This window comes from Bacillus rossius, assembly GCF_032445375.1.
Source record: "Bacillus rossius redtenbacheri isolate Brsri chromosome 9 unlocalized genomic scaffold, Brsri_v3 Brsri_v3_scf9_1, whole genome shotgun sequence".
Classification (NCBI taxonomy): domain Eukaryota; kingdom Metazoa; phylum Arthropoda; class Insecta; order Phasmatodea; family Bacillidae; genus Bacillus; species Bacillus rossius.
Window position 1 is genome coordinate 15059140 of NW_026962012.1, and position 13578 is coordinate 15072717.

The window sequence follows — 13578 nt, forward strand, 5'->3', positions numbered from 1 at the left end:
GTTTCAATTTCCGTTACGGCCGCCATCTTTAACTTTTTTATTTATTATCCGATTTTAATGAAATTTTTTTTTAAAAATTATAAAAAAAATTAAATAATAAAATTTTAATAAAAAATATTTAAAAAGCATACTTTTTCGACACGGAGCTCGGAGTCCTCGGTTCGAACCCGACGAGTGCAAAAAAAATTAAAAATGGCGACAGGCTCCTTCCTCAATGGTGGTTGCAGGCAGACTGACTCCCACCACTTTTTTTTTCAAAGCATATATAACATCATCTAGTATGACGTCATGACCGCCATCTTGTCTTCGATGCTGGAAGCCATCATCATTGTATCGTCGGCTAGAGTGCGCCGATGACATGTTAGTTTAGTTCTTATCCGCTAGAGTGCAGTAATCATTTATTACTGTGACACCCGCCATCTTGAAATGTGGCCGCCATCTTGAAAATCCGTAATTATTTAGCTAGAAATTCGGGAAAAGTTCCAAAATTCATTAAATAAATCACTCATTAATTTACATATTGATTCGATCCGCTCCTGCCCTCGGTTCGATACCCAATCGTTGCAATAATGTTTAATCTTATGTAAAAAATAATAATTTCAATATACCATGTTCAACATTCGTAAAGAGACTTTAAATCCTCTACGACCATCATCCTATCAGACATCAAGACCAACATATTGGAAATTCGTAATTGTAATGCTAGAGATGCGGGAAAAAGTTCAAAATTCATTAAATAAATTTCCGATCAATATACTGATTAATTAGATCGACTAAGGTCCTTGGTACGATCTAGGATGATGCAAAAAAAAATTAAATTTAACATCAATTTAACATAATAGTAACAGGTTCGAGGAATTAAACACCGCAAGTTCTTTTACAAACATAATATTTATTACATAATTTCTATTCTACTACAGGATCACTTACGAAAGCCAGCAATCTTATAATCATTTAGTTCCGCAGCGGTGTGAAATGACTAATTCTTAGCTCCAATCGGTTTATACTAGACAGAGTCCAGCCAGAACCTTTACAGACATAGTCCACCTCTTCTTGACAGAGTTTCTGGATACCGTTTTTAACAGTTCGCTTCACATCATTAGAACTGTAAATTACTGCAGCCGATGTCTTGAATGCACACTTCTTCACTTCGTCATCGAACGGATATGGCTTTCCATATAAACAGTCCAACCACAAGTTATATTTCAAAGGTCCGTTTGTTGCTACATCATCAGTAAGCTGATTGATTATCTTCTGTCTGATATCGTCAAGAAAATTACAAATGTCCTTCGACTCACCGAACGTATTTAGATAATAGTAGTCTTTCAACGTTCCACGAAATGCAGACTGCGCCAAGTAGAAGCCATTATCGTTCACTTGTAATGCTCCGAACACAGACTTAGGTTTAGTTCCATGTTCAGACGTCATAATAATCGGTTGCTGGACATCTGTTTTTTTGGTTGTACGCTTTCGTGTCTCCAATCTAAAGCGAGGAGTCGAAATGTCGGCAGGTAGTTCAGCAGTAGGAGCACAGACTCCACCTTTACATTTTTTCGCATGATGTCGCAAACTGTCGATTCGAGTAAACCATTTAAGGCACTCATCACATCGAAACTTCATGCGAGAAGGATTCTTCGCGCATTTGCTCCGCTCATGTCTTCGTGCATCATGGGAAAATGCGAACGACGTATCACAGTAGCTGCAAGGATACCGTGGTGATGAAGACGATCCTTTCAGACCCGATCCAGATACAGGCGTTGCAACAGTAGTACCATTTCCAGGCATTCTCTTATGCACATCGATGCATCGTTGTTGCGCCGAAACCTTTACTTTCTGCCGCACAGCAGGACCTTTGCATGCCTTCATGTGCGTTTTCATATTATCTTTTCTGGCAAACTGCTTATGACATTTCTCACAAACAAACATTTTACGATATAGGTTCTTGGCACATTCGCTCCTCTCGTGTCGCCGAGCATTGCTGTTGTTTGAGAAAATCTTGTCACAGTAACAGCACCGATGTTCGCTAGTTGTCAAATCAGCATCCATTGAAGTCTCCATCGAGGTCGTATCGTCGATCGTCGTGGTTTCCTGCACATCCAGCTCAGTAGTCATTAAGCTATCTTCTGCTGGTGGTATCACATCTGTTGAAATCTCCTCCAATGTTGACGTCGTCGTCGTTGCCAACGGGATCTGCTCCACCATTGTCGTCGCTGTCGTCAAGGTTCCCGTAGACGATGGTACAACGTCCATTGAGTTCGGCGTTAAAGTCGGTAAAGATGCCATCGAGTTCTCAAGAACAGGTAATTACGCGACTTATGCACCAGAAGAAATAATCTAGGTGATCCTTACACCGTCGACGACAGTAACAAACTGAGCGACCTGCTGTCTAGGACTCGCTTATATACATGCACCGGATGGAATAATACGCAAGTCAAATCAAGAACCATTTACTATAATACTAGAGTCAAAACAACATTAAAAATAGAAGGACCATCAATCAAAAGGCAGCACATTTGGAAGCACCGACAACGAAAAGGCAGCACCGACAACGAAAAGGCAGCACATTTGGAAGCACCGACAACGAAAAGGCAGCACCGACAACGAAAAGGCAGCACATTTGGAAGCACCGACAACGAAAAGGCAGCACCGACAACGAAAAGGCAGCACATTTGTAAGCACCGACAACGAAAAGGCAGCACATTTGGAAGCACCGACAAAGAAAGGGCAGCACCGCCAACGAAAAGGCAGCACATTTGGAAGCACCGACAACGAAAAGGCAGCACATTTGGAAGCACCGACAAAGAAAAGGCAGCACCGCCAACGAAAAGGAAGCACATTTGGAAGCACCGACAACGAAAAGGCAGCACCGCCAAAGAAAAGACAGCACATTTGGAAGCACCGACAACGAAAAGGAAGCACCATCAACGAAAAGGCCGAACCGCCAACGAAAAGGAAGCACATTTGGAAGCACCGACAAAGAAAAGGCAGCACCGCCAACGAAAAGGAAGCACATTTGGAAGCACCGACAAAGAAAAGGCAGCACTGCCAACGAAAAGGAAGCACATTTGGAAGCACCGAAAACGAAAAGGCAGCACCATCGACGAAAAGGAAGCACATTAATTTGTCATTGACTCCAATATTCATTGGCTCCAATATTCATTGGCTCCAATATTCATTGGCTCCAATATTCATTGGCTACAATATTCATTGACTCCAATATCCATGAGCTCCAATATCAATTGGCTCGAATTTTCCCAAAAGGTTCCATCAGCCTTTTGGCTCCAACAGTCTTTTGGCTCCGATAGTCATTGGCTCCAATAGTCATTGGCTACAATATTCATTGGCTCCAATAATCATTGACTGCAATATTCATTGGTTCCAATATTCATTGGCTCCAATATTCATTGGCTCCAATATTCATTGGCTCCAATATTCATTGGCTCCATCAGTCATTGACGCCTACAGTCTTTTGGTTCCAAAAGTCTTTTGGCTCCAAATATATTAGGCTAGAATTCTTCGAGTCTAAGAGACTATGAGACCACATGGCTACGAGTCTAAAATGATCTAGCTGGTTACGAGTTATACATGGCTTGCGAGGCTACAGAGCTACGAAGTTTCTAGTACACAGGTTTACATGACTGCGAGGATACAGGACTACAAGTCTGCAAGAGTACTTGACTACGAAGGTACTCGTCTACATTACTCCAGTTACCGCATCTGTCTTCGACAGAATTTTCTCTTTTGCTCCAACTGCTCCATCAGCATTATGTTATAAGATTACAAGGCCTCTTGCTTACGTAGCTTCAAGTCTACGAGCCTCCAATGCATCATGACTACGAGACTACGAGCCATGAGGTTACGAGTCTATGCGATTGCGAGTCTTCTAGGTTACGTGATCGCGAGGCTATAGGACTACGAAGCTTCCAGAACGCATGGTTACGAGACTGCGAGGCTACAATTCTACGAGGTCCCAAGACATCCTGGCTACGCGAACACGAGCCATAAGGTTACGAGACTACGTGACTACGAATCTTCAAGTTTACGAGACTGCGAGGCTACAGAGCTACGAAGCCTCTAGTACACAGGTTTACGTGACTGCGAGGATACAGGACTACCAGTCTGCATGAGTACTTGACTACGAAGCTACTCGTCTACAAGGCTACAATTACAGCATCTGTTTTCGTCAGAATTTTCTCTTTTGCTCCAACTGCACCGCTAGCATCATGTTATAAGATTACAAGGCCGCTTGCTTACGTAGCTTCAAGTCTACGAGGATACTTGGATACGTAGCTTCAATTCTACGAGGTCCTAAGACTTCATGACTACGCGACTTCGAGCCATGAGGTTACGAGATTACGTGACTACGAATCTTCATGTTTACGAGACTGCGAGGCTACAGAGCTACGAAGCCTCTAGAAAACGAGTTTACGTGACTGCGTGGATAGAGGAATACAAGTCTGCATAAGTTCTTGACTACGAAGCTACTCGTCTACAAGGCTCCAATTGACACATCTGTCTTCGATGGAATTTTCTCTTTTTGCTACATCTACGCCATCAGCATTATGTTATAAGATTACAAAGCTACTTGCTTACATAGCTTCAAGTCTACGAGGCTCCAATACATCATGACTACGAGACTACGAGCCATGAGGTTACGAGACTTTGACCTTTGACCGAAACCGCAGGAATGATCGCAAGCACACGGATTAACCATCAAAATATATATAAGAATTATCAGGAGCACACGGAGAAAACCATCATAATATTGGCAAGAATAATCAGGAGCACACGGAGAAAAACGACACATGTTTTCTTTGATATCATAAAATTACAGAAAAAAAATATTTAAAAATAAAAATAAATTAATAAAAAAATTTAAAATAAAAACAAAAAATACATAAACAGATTCTGCTAGCTTGTAAACTTATCATTGTTGAGCAAAGATACAGTTCTAGTACAAGCTAGCAGAATCTGTTTATGTATTTTTTGTTTTTATTTTAAATTTTTTTATTAATTTATTTTTATTTTTAAACATTTTTTTTCTGTAATTTTATGATATCAAAGAAAACATGTGTCGTTTTTCTCCGTGTGCTCCTGATTATTCTTGCCAATATTATGATGGTTTTCTCCGTGTGCTCCTGATTATTCTTATCAATATTTTGATGGTTAATCCGTGTGCTTGCGATCATTCCTGCGGTTTCGGTCAAAGGTCAAAGTCACACCCATCAAAGATGGCAGCCGTGACGTCGCAATCCAAGATGGCGGGCCGTGAGAAATCTGAGAAGCACTAGCAGGAAGGACGAACTTCCTTCTCCTTGAAGACTATCGATGCTATTCTTCTTATGCGATCGATAGTGAACAACCCGCATCCCGCATAAAATAAATAAATATTATTTTACCTGCAAGCAAAACGTGACGTCATCTGATGTTGAAAATCGGAACTGCTTGCAGCAAGTACCTTTGCATGAAATAAATTAACTCTCACCACTGAATAGTGCTATTGTAGTCAGTTAGAGACATAAAGTTTCGTAGCCATGCGGCCAATTAGTCATGTATTCTCGTAACAATGCGTTCTGGAAGCTCGTAGTCCTATAGCCTCGTGATGACGTAACCTTGAAGACTTGCAATCGCATAGTCTCGTAACCTCATGGCTCGTAGTCTCGTAGTCATGATGTATTGGAGCCTCGTAGACTTGAAGCTATGTAAGCAAGTAGCTTTGTAATCTTATAACATAATGCTGATGGCGTAGATGTAGCAAAAAGAGAAAATTCCATCGAAGACAGATGTGTCAATTGGAGCCTTGTAGACGAGTAGCTTCGTAGTCAAGAACTTATGCAGACTTGTATTCCTCTATCCACGCAGTCACGTAAACTCGTTTTCTAGAGGCTTCGTAGCTCTGTAGCCTCGCAGTCTCGTAAACATGAAGATTCGTAGTCACGTAATCTCGTAACCTCATGGCTCAAAGTCGCGTAGTCATGAAGTCTTAGGACCTCGTAGAATTGAAGCTACGTATCCAAGTATCCTCGTAGACTTGAAGCTACGTAAGCAAGCGGCCTTGTAATCTTATAACATGATGCTGGCGGTGCAGTTGGAGCAAAAGAGAAAATTCTGACGAAAACAGATGCTGTAATTGTAGCCTTGTAGACGAGTAGCTTCGTAGTCAAGTACTCATGCAGACTGGTAGTCCTGTATCCTCGCAGTCACGTAAACCTGTGTACTAGAGGCTTCGTAGCTCTGTAGCCTCGCAGTCTCGTAAACTTGAAGATTCGTAGTCACGTAGTCTCGTAACCTTATGGCTCGTGTTCGCGTAGCCAGGATGTCTTGGGACCTCGTAGAATTATAGCCTCGCAGTCTCGTAACCATGCGTTCTGGAAGCTTCGTAGTCCTATAGCCTCGCAATCACGTAACCTAGAAGACTCGCAATCGCATAGACTCGTAACCTCATGGCTCGTAGTCTCGTAGTCATGATGCATTGGAGGCTCGTAGACTTGAAGCTACGTAAGCAAGAGGCCTTGTAATCTTATAACATAATGCTGATGGAGCAGTTGGAGCAAAAGAGAAAATTCTGTCGAAGACAGATGCGGTAACTGGAGTAATGTAGACGAGTACCTTCGTAGTCAAGTACTCTTGCAGACTTGTAGTCCTGTATCCTCGCAGTCATGTAAACCTGTGTACTAGAAACTTCGTAGCTCTGTAGCCTCGCAAGACATGTATAACTCGTAACCAGCTAGATCATTTTAGACTCGTAGCCATGTGGACTCATAGTCTCTTAGACTCGAAGAATTCTAGCCTAATATATTTGGAGCCAAAAGACTTTTGGAACCAAAAGACTTTTGGCGTCAATGACTGATGGAGCCAATGAATATTGGAGTCAATGAATATTGGAGCCAATGAATATTGGAGCCAATGAATATTGGAGCCAATGAATATTGGAACCAATGAATATTGCAGTCAATGATTATTGGAGCCAATGAATATTGTAGCCAATGACTATTGGAGCCAATGACTATCGGAGCCAAAAGACTGTTGGAGCCAAAAGGCTGATGGAACCTTTTGGGAAAATTCGAGCCAATTGATATTGGAGCTCATGGATATTGGAGTCAATGAATATTGTAGCCAATGAATATTGGAGCCAATGAATATTGGAGCCAATGAATATTGGAGTCAATGACAAATTAATGTGCTTCCTTTTCGTCGATGGTGCTGCCTTTTCGTTTTCGGTGCTTCCAAATGTGCTTCCTTTTCGTTGGCAGTGCTGCCTTTTCTTTGTCGGTGCTTCCAAATGTGCTTCCTTTTCGTTGGCGGTGCTGCCTTTTCTTTGTCGGTGCTTCCAAATGTGCTTCCTTTTCGTTGGCGGTTCGGCCTTTTCGTTGATGGTGCTTCCTTTTCGTTGTCGGTGCTTCCAAATGTGCTGTCTTTTCTTTGGCGGTGCTGCCTTTTCGTTGTCGGTGCTTCCAAATGTGCTTCCTTTTCGTTGGCGGTGCTGCCTTTTCTTTGTCGGTGCTTCCAAATGTGCTGCCTTTTCGTTGTCGGTGCTTCCAAATGTGCTGCCTTTTCGTTGGCGGTGCTGCCCTTTCTTTGTCGGTGCTTCCAAATGTGCTGCCTTTTCGTTGTCGGTGCTTACAAATGTGCTGCCTTTTCGTTGTCGGTGCTGCCTTTTCGTTGTCGGTGCTTCCAAATGTGCTGCCTTTTCGTTGTCGGTGCTGCCTTTTCGTTGTCGGTGCTTCCAAATGTGCTGCCTTTTCGTTGTCGGTGCTGCCTTTTCGTTGTCGGTGCTGCCTTTTCGTTGTCGGTGCTTCCAAATGTGCTGCCTTTTCGTTGATGGTCCTTCTATTTTTAATGTTGTTTTGACTCTAGTATTATAGTAAATGGTTCTTGATTTGACTTGCGTATTATTCCATCCGGTGCATGTATATAAGCGAGTCCTAGACAGCAGGTCGCTCAGTTTGTTACTGTCGTCGACGGTGTAAGGATCACCTAGATTATTTCTTCTGGTGCATAAGTCGTGTAATTACCTGTTCTTGAGAACTCGATGGCATCTTTACCGACTTTAACGCCGAACTCGATGGACGTTGTACCATCGTCTACGGGAACCTTGACGACAGCGACGACAATGGTGGAGCAGATCCCGTTGGCAACGACGACGACGTCAACATTGGAGGAGATTTCAACAGATGTGATACCACCAGCAGAAGATAGCTTAATGACTACTGAGCTGGATGTGCAGGAAACCACGACGATCGACGATACGACCTCGATGGAGACTTCAATGGATGCTGATTTGACAACTAGCGAACATCGGTGCTGTTACTGTGACAAGATTTTCTCAAACAACAGCAATGCTCGGCGACACGAGAGGAGCGAATGTGCCAAGAACCTATATCGTAAAATGTTTGTTTGTGAGAAATGTCATAAGCAGTTTGCCAGAAAAGATAATATGAAAACGCACATGAAGGCATGCAAAGGTCCTGCTGTGCGGCAGAAAGTAAAGGTTTCGGCGCAACAACGATGCATCGATGTGCATAAGAGAATGCCTGGAAATGGTACTACTGTTGCAACGCCTGTATCTGGATCGGGTCTGAAAGGATCGTCTTCATCACCACGGTATCCTTGCAGCTACTGTGATACGTCGTTCGCATTTTCCCATGATGCACGAAGACATGAGCGGAGCAAATGCGCGAAGAATCCTTCTCGCATGAAGTTTCGATGTGATGAGTGCCTTAAATGGTTTACTCGAATCGACAGTTTGCGACATCATGCGAAAAAATGTAAAGGTGGAGTCTGTGCTCCTACTGCTGAACTACCTGCCGACATTTCGACTCCTCGCTTTAGATTGGAGACACGAAAGCGTACAACCAAAAAAACAGATGTCCAGCAACCGATTATTATGACGTCTGAACATGGAACTAAACCTAAGTCTGTGTTCGGAGCATTACAAGTGAACGATAATGGCTTCTACTTGGCGCAGTCTGCATTTCGTGGAACGTTGAAAGACTACTATTATCTAAATACGTTCGGTGAGTCGAAGGACATTTGTAATTTTCTTGACGATATCAGACAGAAGATAATCAATCAGCTTACTGATGATGTAGCAACAAACGGACCTTTGAAATATAACTTGTGGTTGGACTGTTTATATGGAAAGCCATATCCGTTCGATGACGAAGTGAAGAAGTGTGCATTCAAGACATCGGCTGCAGTAATTTACAGTTCTAATGATGTGAAGCGAACTGTTAAAAACGGTATCCAGAAACTCTGTCAAGAAGAGGTGGACTATGTCTGTAAAGGTTCTGGCTGGACTCTGTCTAGTATAAACCGATTGGAGCTAAGAATTAGTCATTTCACACCGCTGCGGAACTAAATGATTATAAGATTGCTGGCTTTCGTAAGTGATCCTGTAGTAGAATAGAAATTATGTAATAAATATTATGTTTGTAAAAGAACTTGCGGTGTTTAATTCCTCGAACCTGTTACTATTATGTTAAATTGATGTTAAATTTAATTTTTTTTTGCATCATCCTAGATCGTACCAAGGACCTTAGTCGATCTAATTAATCAGTATATTGATCGGAAATTTATTTAATGAATTTTGAACTTTTTCCCGCATCTCTAGCATTACAATTACGAATTTCCAATATGTTGGTCTTGATGTCTGATAGGATGATGGTCGTAGAGGATTTAAAGTCTCTTTACGAATGTTGAACATGGTATATTGAAATTATTATTTTTTACATAAGATTAAACATTATTGCAACGATTGGGTATCGAACCGAGGGCAGGAGCGGATCGAATCAATATGTAAATTAATGAGTGATTTATTTAATGAATTTTGGAACTTTTCCCGAATTTCTAGCTAAATAATTACGGATTTTCAAGATGGCGGCCACATTTCAAGATGGCGGGTGTCACAGTAATAAATGATTACTGCACTCTAGCGGATAAGAACTAAACTAACATGTCATCGGCGCACTCTAGCCGACGATACAATGATGATGGCTTCCAGCATCGAAGACAAGATGGCGGTCATGACGTCATACTAGATGATGTTATATATGCTTTGAAAAAAAAAGTGGTGGGAGTCAGTCTGCCTGCAACCACCATTGAGGAAGGAGCCTGTCGCCATTTTTAATTTTTTTTGCACTCGTCGGGTTCGAACCGAGGACTCCGAGCTCCGTGTCGAAAAAGTATGCTTTTTAAATATTTTTTATTAAAATTTTATTATTTAATTTTTTTTATATTTTTTAAAAAAAAATTTCATTAAAATCGGATAATAAATAAAAAAGTTAAAGATGGCGGCCGTAACGGAAATTGAAACGGTGACGTCATAATCCAAGATGGCGGTCATGGTATCCTTATTCCTAGAAATGGCTTAACTGAGGCTTGAGTTAAGGATGCTTAAGCCAGTTTTAGGAATTTTCAGCCGCTGGGATTTTTAAGGACTAAAAACGGGAATTTTTCCCTCGAAACGGGAAATTTTTCCCTCGAAAAAATAAATTTTTAATTTGCGGAATTTTTGAGATTTTTTGGCGGAACTTTTTTCCACAGAAATGGTAATTTTGGCGATTTTTGAGGAATTTTGGGCAAATTTTGCCCAATTTTGGCGGATTTTGGCGATTTTTGAGGATCAAATTCAAGGTCAAGGTCAAGGTCACAACCATCCAAGATGGCCGCTGTGACGTCACAATCCAAGATGGCGGAGCCGGCACCAGGCACCACACCCAGAACCCAGATCTAGGAAATACATTTACGTACTACTCTTAGTGTATATTTTCATGTTACAAAACAAATAATATTTCCTTAAGTACTTGTTTTTAGTAGTACTAACGTACTTTTAATATTTTTTTAATATTATCATTATTGCTTATTTTATACGACCTTATATTGTTATTCAATAAGAAGGAAAAGAAAAAAACTCCTGCAAATACACTGAAGATCACTACTTACTTATAAGTCACGCCCGGGACTCAAACTAGTTCCCCTTTCTAGATGGATGCCGCTTCGGAAGTCGGCTCACGTGCTGAGATGTCTCACATGCCTGCGGCAGCACGCCTGGACACTATGGTGTCCATTCACTTTTGAATTTCATATTTTCGACCGTATACCCCCTTAAAACTTATCTATCACCTAATATCTCTAGATAAAAATAATAGCCCTTTTTAAGAACATTAACCAGCTACCGTTTTCAATATAATATTTTTTTTAAGTTGCGCGAATACTGCGCTGTAATCTGTAAGCAAATATCGTCATACGACAGTATGGGAAACTTGGGCAAATCATCAATGAAGAAGCGTGATAACACTTTACTGCATTGCTTTCAAGCTATTTCCACTCCACGCCGCTAGATTCCATTACTCTCGCGCACTTGAAACACATTGTTTAAAAAAAAGTAGTTACACTCCACGCCGCCAGGTTCGCTGACATCACTTGTCTCGTGTATCTCTTACGAGTTTCCTATATTGTGCTTATTACAATATTTCCTGTACCTACGTGTTTTATTTGTCACTCCTTGCGGGGTTTTTGGAATACCATAACGCCTTAGGTTTTTGCATAAAGATGTCGATTGAATTACGCAGTAATAAAGTATTTTTTTACCAGACTGCCTATCCATCAATTAAATGGTGCGAAATTATCGTCTAATCGACAAGTACTCGCTGTCTTGTTTTATAATATTCGCGTAGTAAAGCTGACTGTCAGTGAAAATACTAATCTTGTGATTAGGGAGGGTATTATATTTAGGGAAAAGCAAGAATTCCGACAAAGACATTTATTTCCTGACTGCCTGAAGAAACTCGTTGATTTATATAATGTTTGGATTATACGGTATGTTGCATACGTGACCAAAGCTGAAACACAGTGCTATCGATACGAGCGCGTTTCACACGAAGTGAAGTTAAACGTACTCTCTTAGAAATTACAGTAAATTTACTGATTTTTCAACGAAGAATTCACCGAAAATAAACTATGAGTTCTTAGTAATTTCAAATAACTAAATCTTCGTAGAAACCGCACCGTAATTTGACTTCCGAGGAGTATGTTTGGTTTTGAAAAAAGTGGACAAAATAATAGTGTTCTTATTGTAGATTGAACCAGTTTTTGAATACTTTTTAATGTACTAAAAATATAATTTTGGATTAATGTTCAATGTAAATTCAACTACAAAGAATGCCGGAAATGTACGCAAATCTCTGGATAATAACCAGCATTCGTCGTAATTTGGAGTTGAATAATTTTAATGGTGTAGCTTTCACACGGACGAGAACAAAAGCTGGAATAAATCTAAATAATAGTAATTTCACAACGAGGGTTACGACCAGGATTATTTATTATGCTTTTCTTATCACTAGTAAATGCATGTTCTGACCAATAATGGAATAGGGTCATCTATATATTTTATTAGTTTTTGAAATGAAACTTCTTTACAGCCGACGGGTAAGTTTAGCGTTTACTTCATCACAGGGTAACGAAAAGATAAGAAACAAAAGTAACGAAGGTAAGGTATTTTGGTTGAGGTTGCGGGAATGAAGATAGATTTTTTGAGCGTGACCGTGGGAAGATAATTTAATAAACTAGAGAAATATCTAAAACATTTGCACTTGATGTAAGTTTTTGGACATACGCCATTCCTAAGCACATGTATGTCTGTAGAAGAAAACTACAAAAAACCAAAAGACAAAAAACACAAATTAAGCAAAACTTGCTGTTGTCAACAGGATATATACCTACACCACATAATATTCCATAACAGGAATATGGTCAATAATCAAAGAAAAACAAAGAAAAATAGACTAAGAGAACGAAAAAAAAACCACAAACGATGAATTGAACCCCAAAATAATTCAGCACAACAGTTGAAACGAGACAAAAACACAACAAAACGAAAGGACGAAACAAACCAATAGTTTTCCAAAACAGAAACAAGCCAGCACAACAGTTGAAACGAGACAAAAACAAAACAAAACGAAAAGACGAAACAAACACAACTGTTTTCCAAAACATAAACAAGCAACGTTTCGGGAACTGCTCCCGTCCTCAGGCAGAGACGCACATGGTACGAAAACTTTAATATGAGATTATTAGAGACCTGCAAATTCGCGGATTCAGTGACCTCCAGGATAGACTCTACTACACTCTACACACTCGGGCAAATGCCAACTGTTCATTTGCTGCTGACTTGTGAGTCGTCTCGACTGGGTGGCCTGTGATTCGACACTTCTATGTGTGAGGGTCTCTAATTGTCCCTCAGTCCTCCAGATTAACAGTGAACCAGTGGTAGAAGCAGCGCTAAGGTATAATTATTTGAATTGTAGAATATCACGAAATGAATCCGCGAATTTTGCAGGTCTCTAGAGATTATGTATTAAATACTGGATTCACATTTACTAGATTCTATGCAAGTAAAAAAAAATTGTGCAGGATAAAATACTTATATCTAATTTTCGTTCAAAAATATCTTGAGTGTACTCACTGACGTTTATCAATTATATTGTTGATAAATTCAGGAAGTTGATTACGTATCGTAAACAAAAAGAATCGTGGAAATGTCTAAACTACAGTAAGAAAAATAGTTGTATGCAAATA